Source organism: Diadema setosum, chromosome 22 (assembly GCF_964275005.1).
Source record: "Diadema setosum chromosome 22, eeDiaSeto1, whole genome shotgun sequence".
NCBI classification, from domain to species: Eukaryota; Metazoa; Echinodermata; class Echinoidea; order Diadematoida; family Diadematidae; genus Diadema; species Diadema setosum.
The window spans coordinates 27,495,823-27,506,232 of NC_092706.1; positions in this window are offsets into that span (position 1 = coordinate 27,495,823).

The window sequence follows — 10,410 nt, forward strand, 5'->3', positions numbered from 1 at the left end:
GCAGATATCGCGTCCAGCGAAATCTTTCGTTCTCGCGTGACCTCACTATACCCGCCCCTCGACAGCAGTGGCACCGGTGGAGCGGCAATCGAATCCAGTTAAGTTTATTTCCCTTGAGAATACGAGAGCAACTGTCTCTGGATTAAGGGATGTAACGAGGGGTAGAGAAACTTTAAAGAGATTATGGGTAAAGGACTGACCGCTGCGAAGCAGAGCAACGCCATTGGATGTTGGGTACATCCTCAAGTGCTACCATGAAAGGGAACATTTTGTCTATCAACAACCTCCCCCCCCCCCCGGCAAAAATACATTATAATTCATCACATTCATGTTAAAAAAAGGGCAGGTTAAAGCTACTATTAACCATTCGCAGAAAAAAAAAAAGCTTTATTGCCTCAAATAGTTCTAAAATGTGAGATAGAAATCGAAACAACAAATGTAAAAATCTTAATTAGTATAACCGATTGTTAACAATGTGTCAAAAATGCGAACAATAGTTTACTGAAATTGTTTCTAGCATAAACCATCTAGTTACGGTTTATGAAGAAAATTAATGACATCTCCTTATATTTGTGGCTTTATTGCGAAGTTTGAATCTGATAATGCATCAAATGTGATAACTCGAAAAATTACTCCCAATGGTAAACAGTGGCTTTAATCTCTTGGTATACATTTTCTTTCTTTTTTCTTTTTTTTCTTTTTTTCAGTAACATTTAGTAAGATTTCAATCAAATCATGATGTATATATCATGTGTTCGACTTTATGAAAATAAGTCCATAAATCCTTCATGAGTACACACGCACACACACACACACACACACACACAAACACACACTTACAAAAGAAAACATACAAGCACACACTTATCTTGAAGAGAGTCATAGAGAGAAGAATTCCAAGAAAAAGCAATGACATCATGAAACAGCAATTTTCCAAATTGTTTCATTTTTTTTAATTCCAATGTAAATCATTTACATTAATTAGATAATTATGTTGTTTTCACCCAAATGCAAATCCTTTTCTTAAAAAGGGATGGTATTTACATGTTTTGTTGGAGATGGAAAATGAGAAAAAACCCGTAAACGTTATTTACCTTAAAACAAAACGACTACTGTTTACGATATGCTTTTATATCGTTAGCATCATTACCAATTTCTCTGTCGGTTCACAAAATAATTTTTCATGTACATGTTATTGCTACATATCGTTTTTCTTTTCGTGTAATCCAAGTCTTACAAGCTCCACATTTCACATCAGACTTTTCGAACGCCATAGTTACTTATTGTCATCATTGCAAAATGTGCATTGTGCATTTCTCGTTATATAACTATTCGTACATATGGAATATGTACGATGCACTTTGTGACTTGCAGTTCTCTATTTTTTTTTCTGACAATATCAATATTAATAACTGTATACTTTTTGTCATTTACCATTCTTTTTTGTTGGTGGATGGAAATAAAGATGCATTGTACCCCCTCCCCCGTCTGTATACAGAGTGCCAATGTGCCGATGGACTTTAAAGGGGCCCTGAAATCCAAATGCATGTTGATTAGTGTTGATTTATGATACCTTCAACATCACTTTTGCGGTAAAACAAATATCCAGAAACATTCCATATATCTTTAACGATTTTTTTTTCAGATTACTTGGGAACGCCCACAAAAAAAAAAAATCCTTCCAAATCAATCAATATTAATATTCTTGAGATGACATCATCTGTCAATCATTGCCAAAGTACTGAAATGTTTAACAAAAGACATTGGAATGCACCTTCCTCTCGACTCAGCATAACTTGCATTTTCTGTCATATTAATGTGACTAACAAAAGACATGGCGAGGGAACATGCAAGTTATGCTGAATCGAGGGGAAGGTGCATTCCAATGTCTTTTGTTAAATATTTCAGTACTTTAGCAATGATTGACAGAAGAGGTCATCTCAAGAATATTTATATTGATTGGTTTGGAAGGATTTTTTTTTTTTTTTGTGGGCGTTCCCAAGTAATCTGAAGAAAAATAGAAGAAAAAAAATCGTTAAAAAATGATATGGAATGTTTCTAGATATTCGTTTCACAGCAAAAGTGATGTTGAGGGTATCATAAATCAACACAAATCAACGTGCATTTGGATTTCAGGGCCCCTTTAATAACAGCATGTACCTAATGTTGGAAGCCAAACCATAATCTACGAAGTAGAAAAAGAAGAAGAAGAAGAATAGAAAGAGAGATGTTACAGACACAACATTATAAATCTTTTCTCCCATTGTTTTGGACATGCTGAAGGCGACTGTATATTTTTTGGTAAGTATTCTATATGACTCACATGCAATTTCACTCGGAAACATGTTTGCTATTGTTTGTTTGTTTGCTGGTTTTTCATCCAGTGACTGTGTATTCCACGCCGTAAGTTGTAACCCGTTCCATATTGAATTCTGAAATCCCCATAGACTTAATACACGCACCACCAGGTTCCCGTATGGAACGAGGTAAGAGTATTCATGAAACTACCACAGCAAAGTTTCTTTCTTGGAGAGCATCTGCTTTAACACAACGAGAAAGCGAGCTACACGTACATGCCCTCTATAACTTATGTCAGAACTACATGCTTAACAACCAACTAATGAATTAATATGTCACATTCTACATGCATTTAACAACCAATAATGAATTAACGACATGTCATAATCAAGTCTATTTTTCTTTTTCTTTCTATTTTTTAAAGAATGCAAAGAATACAAATGTAAAGAATATCTTTGCTTCCTTTTTATATAGCAAGTTACCAATGCTACCATATCTATCGTTCCCAAGAAAAATCTGACAACATTGCGGACAATTTCTTATTTTGAATCGTAGAGGGCCATTAGCTTCGAGATGTCGTTCACTTTAATCTATTTCACTTGCTCATCTGAAGACAAAAAAAAAAAAAAAGAAACAGAAAGAAGCAAAGACAGGAGAAACAGTTTCTACTGTTTTTAATGTTACTACGTGTAAATTCCCTGTAAAATTGTTAAATGATACTTCTCCCGAATCTTGTAAATGTTTAACTTTGCTCATTTCTACAAAACCAAAACGTGTTGGTCTGTGCATCTGTTTCATTTGTAATGTATAAGACGGTAATCCTCACCTAACCATAATGAAACATTTTTTTTTCTTCATTCTGAGTCTGTGATGACTTTACAGACCATGGAGCAGTTAAAAAAATAAATTGAGGAAAATTCCACTTCTTTGGCAATATCCGTTGGCCATCAAAGTGTTAAGCAACCTCAGCAGTCGAATTAAATATGAAAATATTATTTTGTGTAGATAGATAGACAGACAGATAGGTAGGTAGATAGATAGATAGATAGATAGATAGATGGATAGATAGATAGATAGATGGATAGATTGGTAGATAGATAAATAGGTAGATAGATAGATAGATGGATAGATGGATAGATAGATATATAGATAGATAGATAGATAGACAGACAGAGAGATAGAGAGGGGATGGGAGAGAGGGAGGAGGAGGAGGAGGAGAGAGAGAAAGTCAAGGAGAGAGGTATCAAAGAATTAAAAGAGAGAGACAAAAAAAAAGAGTCCCATATCCCAGCCATCACACTTCCCAGTGGGCAATGGCGCCTGGCGAGCACGACCTATCACGTCGCATTTCGACCAAGTCGTTTCCTCCTACACCCCCCCCCCCCCCCCCGCACCCCTCCCGATTGTGTCGACTTTCTGAACGATGTGGTGAGATGAACGCCAAATTACGATCCATTATACGACGGAACTTTCTCGATATTTGGGTAATTCGTTCCTCGAGTGAATGGGATGAGTGGTAGGTTGAGTGTGAAGGAGAGAGTGGAAGAGATGGGGGAGGGGCGGCGGTGGAGGGGTGGAGGAAGAGGAGGAAAGAGAAAAGAATCTATAGGGAGGTCTCTTTGGATCTTTGTCTCCATGTGAACAAGTCTAAAGATGAGTGGAACCACCCATAAACACTTTGCTGTCAGATCCCATCAATCGCGAGCGAGAAGTTCTCAGTTTGAGATCAGCGAGGAACTCGCGAAAAAATGCAATATACCATAAACGTCTCATAAGTGCAAATCGTCGGGTAGAGGAACTAGGGAAAGAGGAAGAACATTGGCGAAAGGCAAGGGGAGGGGGAAGTTGAGGAGGAAGAGGGGAAGTAAGTGGGTTCGAATGCCCAGTACAACAGATGACATGCTCAGTAAACGTTGCTGCAGTTCGTTTACTCCAGTAGTGTCGGGCAACACACAAACATGGAGTAATCCGATGATTCACATACATTTGTACTATAACATGGTTTAAATAGCAGAAAGATACACGGGGATGATTGAAAACAATAAACAGTCTTTAGAAAAAAATATGACTTTATCAGCAGATGGCGAATATTGTTCTCCATGTTAACGTCCCTCATAATGTTAATGCACAACAATGATTATGTATGATTATGGTCGGCAGCATTTCATAATAAAATCCATTGTAACCTTTCTCTATCAAACCTACCTTCTGGTTGATTGATTGATTTTATTTCTGAATTTCTTTTTCATACATAAAAGTAATATAAAGTCAAACGAACTAATTGAGTACAATATTAATGACTAATTCAAATATCCAATATTATTTCATGAAAATGCAAAATGAAAACAACCAGGCATTATTTTATGCATATACGCAAACATAGAATCCCATGTACCTGCCATTCAAAAGACAAATTAAGCAACTCTTATAGATTTAACAGAAATACAGGAGACCATCATCACAAGCAAACGCTTGACGAGGATATTGGCCTCAGAAATGACTGTCTAAACAGTACGACATACTAAAAGACATTCTCAACTTTTACTGTTATAGTGATGTACCTTCACAATCTACTACAATGAGGAAAACATGACAAATGACAGAACGAGTACTTTTTTTTTTATAAGTCCTCCTCTAATATCACCGTTTTTTGACATCCGACAACATCCGATGTTATTCATTGTTTCTTATGGTTGCAATCTACTCTTCAATCTTCTCTCTGGGCACATTCCTAATCCTTGAAAATGGCACAGTGAAATATTTGAGGTTTTGCCAGAAATATTCTTCCATTTTCAATATCCTCCACCAGCATGAATGATAGCGCTCCGATAAGCAAACGCTAACAGCCGTTAATCACTTTTGTCAGTTTTAGTCATTCATGTAACAAGTATAATCCAAAGGTATGAAAGAGCTAGGGTAACGGGGAGAGGCTGCTAGCTCTTCCCATTAAATGGTAATGTTTTACGAGCCTCTTTAGTAACATTGGCTACTCCGGATTTAGATGGTAATAGAGGGAAGTGTTTTCGCTCCTTCTCTCGTTTTTTCCTCCATTAATTCATATCCTTTTATCCAACAGAGCAGCAGCGAAATGCGTCAATGCTTACATGATTTGTTGTTTCGCTAAAGTGACTGCAAAATGCTATCGGTGTGTACATTCTTTGTTGCTCGCCATTAATGTAATTGGTCTTACTTGCCCATTGAACGTGACTGACGGGAACGGAGTTGTGGCTCGTAAATCATTCCTCCGTCTGCACCACTCTCCCCAAGCATTAATTTTTTGTCAGGATAATAATTAAAATTATATTCAGTTGTCTGTTTGTGCGTACGACTTTTCTTTTTAAATTCTAATTTCGTATATTATGTTGAGAGAGCGTCTTTGAGGGGTGAATTATATAGAAAGGAGCTTTTGAGTGTAATTATGAGAAGTAAGTTTAACCATTCATTAGATATAACACATCACATGTACGAACACACACAAGTACTATACTCGTTATATTTGTATATATGTATACACACATTTTGATATAAATAAATAAATAAATAAATAAATAAATAAATACATAAATAAATAAATAAATAACATAATGTGAGTGTGTGTTTGTACTACACAATTATTGTATATACACACAAACATTCAAAATAAAGTAGAAAAAAGAACAAGGAGAAAGGGATGATTAAAAACACAGGTTCATAGACTTAAAGAAATATGCGCGTGTTTGTACGTTTGTCTAACTGGATGTCTGTCACACAAATAAAAGCAAAGTTAAATTAAATTCATAGACACAAGAGTTGTGTCCCTGTAATATCACCCCACAACCAAACCACTCAATCAAAATCTCTGCCATTCTTAAGCTTCGAATCTCTGACAGATTATGAGACGTAACTTGTACATCGCCAAAGATTTGTCTCTTCTGACATTTCTCATTTCAAAAATGTTTATGATAGAAGATATGTTTTCTTTGCCCTTGTTTAGCCTCAGATTTTCTAGCTTGTCTGTTTTCTTTTGTAATGTCAACCGACAAAAAAAGAAGAAGAAGAAAAGACAATCTCTAAGGGTTAGAAGAGGTCAAAACTCTCGATAATGATTGCTGAGACATTCTCATTAGCACAGCTCTGGAGCCAGAAATGACCCAACAGCGTCCATAGAGCTCGGTTGTAATGGCCACTTTCATGGTGGTAGTGGATTCAGTCTGAGGTATGGGCATTTCCTTTGCCTTCTTCCTTTATTATCTCTAGGCCCTCTCTGGTTCCCTGTGGAGGAAATTGCGATTTTCACGAGGGGAGTATTTCGTGATTTGATAATGTCAACGAGCATTGCGTTTCGGTGATGATTGCAGGAGATAGGACAAATGCGTGCAGATCTTGCACGCAATGGCCTGATTGTTACAAAGGTTGAAGCACCCATCTCAGCTGAGTATGATGTCGATTTCTTTGAAATGCCTGGATATTATTGTCCCTCATTGATGAACCCGTAAAATGTAATGATCCGGAAGGGTGTATTGACGGTTAGGAGTATATAGCCAAGTACTACCGGTACATGATACCCCTGTCAGTTTAAATATTATTCCACAAGACAAGAATGATTATGAGTCATCTTCATCTCACTGAAGAAAAACTCTTCTCAGTAAAACAGTTGCAGTGGAAGAAATAGTGAAGAAAAACTCCCCTCAGTTGAAGAGTTTTGCGGTCTAACTTGACGTACTTGAAAATAAATCGGGTAGCATTCCCTAGATTCATGAATGACTTCCCTCCGGGGCTCTTTGTTCTCCATTACACTCGCGATGTCTTTCTTGTCTTGGAGACCAGTGTCATTTCTGAGCGTTTCTACGTTGTGTGTCGAGGCCATCCGCTGCTAGCTTTCCCATGTAGTCATGCTAGTGGTCCCCATATCAAGAATGAATGCAGTTTTAGCTCAGGGTATCGTTGGGCATGCCTTGACCTCCTCTGTGCTACTTTGGAGCTGACTTTTGGTAAAGTTCCATACAGTTCTGACTGACTGGCTGATGTTTAGAGCCATCCTGAGCATTCTTGTGTAACAGCAATCTACGATTTTAGTGAGTCTTCTCGTCATAGTCCAAGTTTCAAAGAAGTGCTAACTCGATTTTGGCAGTGAGGAGACGAACTTTAGGGTACTTCCGCAGATTTGATTTCCAAACAAGCTTTTTAAGCTATGAAATGCTATCCATGCTTTTATCTTTCTTGTGGCTATGTCCTCCACGGAGCTTTTGATTTTGGCTCCAAGATATAAGCAGTCATTCACTAGCTGCATTCTTTGCTCACCCATGCTTGTGATCCCTTCTGGTTTATAGATATCCCCCGCCAGGTGTTTAGTCCTTTGTTTATTCATCCTTAAGCCCGCCGCACACTATACGATCCGACCGGTCGTACGAACTTAAGACTGGAAGTGTGACGTCACAGTCTTGCCAGTTTCCAGTAGTACGACAGGGTCTTAGCGCCAGTCGTACAGATTCGACATGTTGAATTTCCACGACCGGTCTAGGGCTTTCAGCCAATCAACATACAGTAAAATGCAAGCGCGTTAATACTCATTGGTAAAATGTACTGAAGACAGAACAGTCGTAAGCCTACTCGTAAGGTCACGTCCTATAGTATGCGTTGGCAGGTCGTACAAATGGGTCCTATGGTCTTAAGGTCGTATAGTCGTGAGTCGTTTAGTGTGCGGCGGGCTTAAGTCCTACGCTAGCACATACCCCCTCCACTTTCCTCATGATCGAGTTCCTCCGTATCCTTCACTGTGTTTGCCTGTCAACAGGGCAGTGTCGTAAGAAAATTTTGTGTCTGATACTCTTGGCCTTGACTTTCCTGCTCCGTGCTGGTATCAAAGTAAATCCAAGATCTGGCTTCTTCTCTTATGCTAGGCGCATACAATAATCTACTGCAATTATGAAGAGGTAGGAAGCCAGTGTGTCGCCCCGAAGTACTCCAGCAAGAATCTCGAAGTACTCTGTTTTACCATCAGGTGTGATGACCGTAGCTCTAATTTTGGTGTAGAGCAGGAAGATCAGGTCAACAATTTTCTTTGGGATGCCGTAGGCCAAGGAATAAAAATTGAGATGTGTAAGTAAACATTGTGCGAGAATGGATTTCAAGCTTGCACCAGTAGGGTTAAACGGGCATTTTTTTTTCACGCTTGTTTTAAAGCTTCATATTTGTTCACGGCATGCACTTGGCCATTTACAAGCAGTCTGCGTTTTAGGAAATGCACTTACTTATTTCTTGTATCCACAAGACATAGTAATATTGACCCTTTCCCTATCATTTCCTCTGAAATACACATATATTTCGCTCAGGCCCCAGCACGCTTCCCCTTTAAAGGTAATGTGACCTGGGCGCAGACTTTCCCAAATAATTATTCCTGCCGGATGAGTTTGAACGAATGAAAAGGGGAGGAAAGCGAAAAATGGATGCAGGAAGAGATGATGGCCATTTTCATCACCAATAATCAAACACACGCGATGAAGACCTAAAAAGAAAGAAGAATTACGAGAGAGGAGAATTTTATCACTCATTCTCCCCACAATGCCTCCCTCCCTCTCTCTATACCCCCCCCCCTCCTCTCTTTCTATATATTATTTAATTTCCCCCTCTCCTTTTCGGTTGCTTTCAACCGTCTAGGGTTGATAATTTGACAATTTTCCGCCACTAAGTTTCTATGGATAAGAGACGAAATCCTGCAGAAATTTCACATTCAATGACTGTTGATATGTTTCCATATGTGTCCTTCATTTATTGTCTTTTCCTTTATACGGCGTTTCTGCTTGTTGGTGTGATGCGGAAGTAAACATTATTCTGCAAGCCGAGGATCCGGCATAATATCATCTGTCTAGCGAGCGACCAACCCGTATATTGTTAATTCCCTTTTCTAGAGACTGCAGTGTTTATACGTGCACACTTCCCGTGCCTGAGCCAGCTCTGTTTGCTGGGCCAGTCCTCCTGGAGGAGAAAGCTGATCCGAGACCTTGTTTGAGCTCGAAGACCAGATCATGGTTTCACTTCTATCTCCTCTCTCTCTCTCCACCGATCCATCTATCTATATATCTATCTATCCATCTATCTATCCATCTATCTATCTATGTATCTATGTATCTATCCATCCATCTAGCTATCCATTATTTATCTATCTACCTATCTATCTATCAATCCATCTAAATATCAGCCATCTATCTATCTATCTATCTATCCATCCATCTACCTATCCATCTATCTATCCATTTATTCATCTATCTATCCACCTATCTATCCATCTATCCATATATCTATCTATCCATCTATCCATCCATCTATCTATTTATCTATCTTTCTATCTATACGACTTTGTCAGGCGATGACGAACAGGTTAGAGGGGTACACAGTGTTCTTCGTCAGGTAAAGGTATTCAAGCAACGGGATGTTCCTGCAAGTATAGGAGAGAAACTTGTTCTTATCTCATGCAAATCTCCACAAATTACATGCCACGAAGTCAAGTGCACACAACATGCTAATTGTAGATAGTAAGTCAAAGTATCAATTACTTCAAGCGGTTCCTTTTTTAGCTGCAATCTGGGCAGATTTCTTATAAGACTTCATAAAATACAATCCAAGCACTTAATCATAGGATCAATAGAATCAATGAGAAACAAGCTAAGTTGTATATAAGTATATATAGTTGTTGTTACCTTACTTTTCCTACTTTTACATCTAAGATTGTTGCAGTTGTCTAGCGATGACAGCACATTAATTAAACAAAAATAAAACTTTTTAAAGTGACCTACCAGTATTGCTACGTTCTGTTGAATTTTGCAGCCAAATTTCACAAATCTCTTAAATGAAAGATGGTTATACGTACCATGCGATCCTTTCTTTTATTTCGGTCACAGATTGCATATTTTGGTTTTGAACCAGCAAAATTCAACTTATTCTTTACAAGACTGAGACATTTGGTCCAGCATAACTTCTTGAGCGGATCCAATAGGTGAATTCCCTTTGGTCATTTGGAATCAAAGTGCTTATCTCAGTTTATTGATGTCACGTAAACCCTGTTGAGATCCCCGTACGTGTAGAACGCCACTTCAGAACGGTATACTTCATTCCTTTGAGAACAAAAAAAAAAAA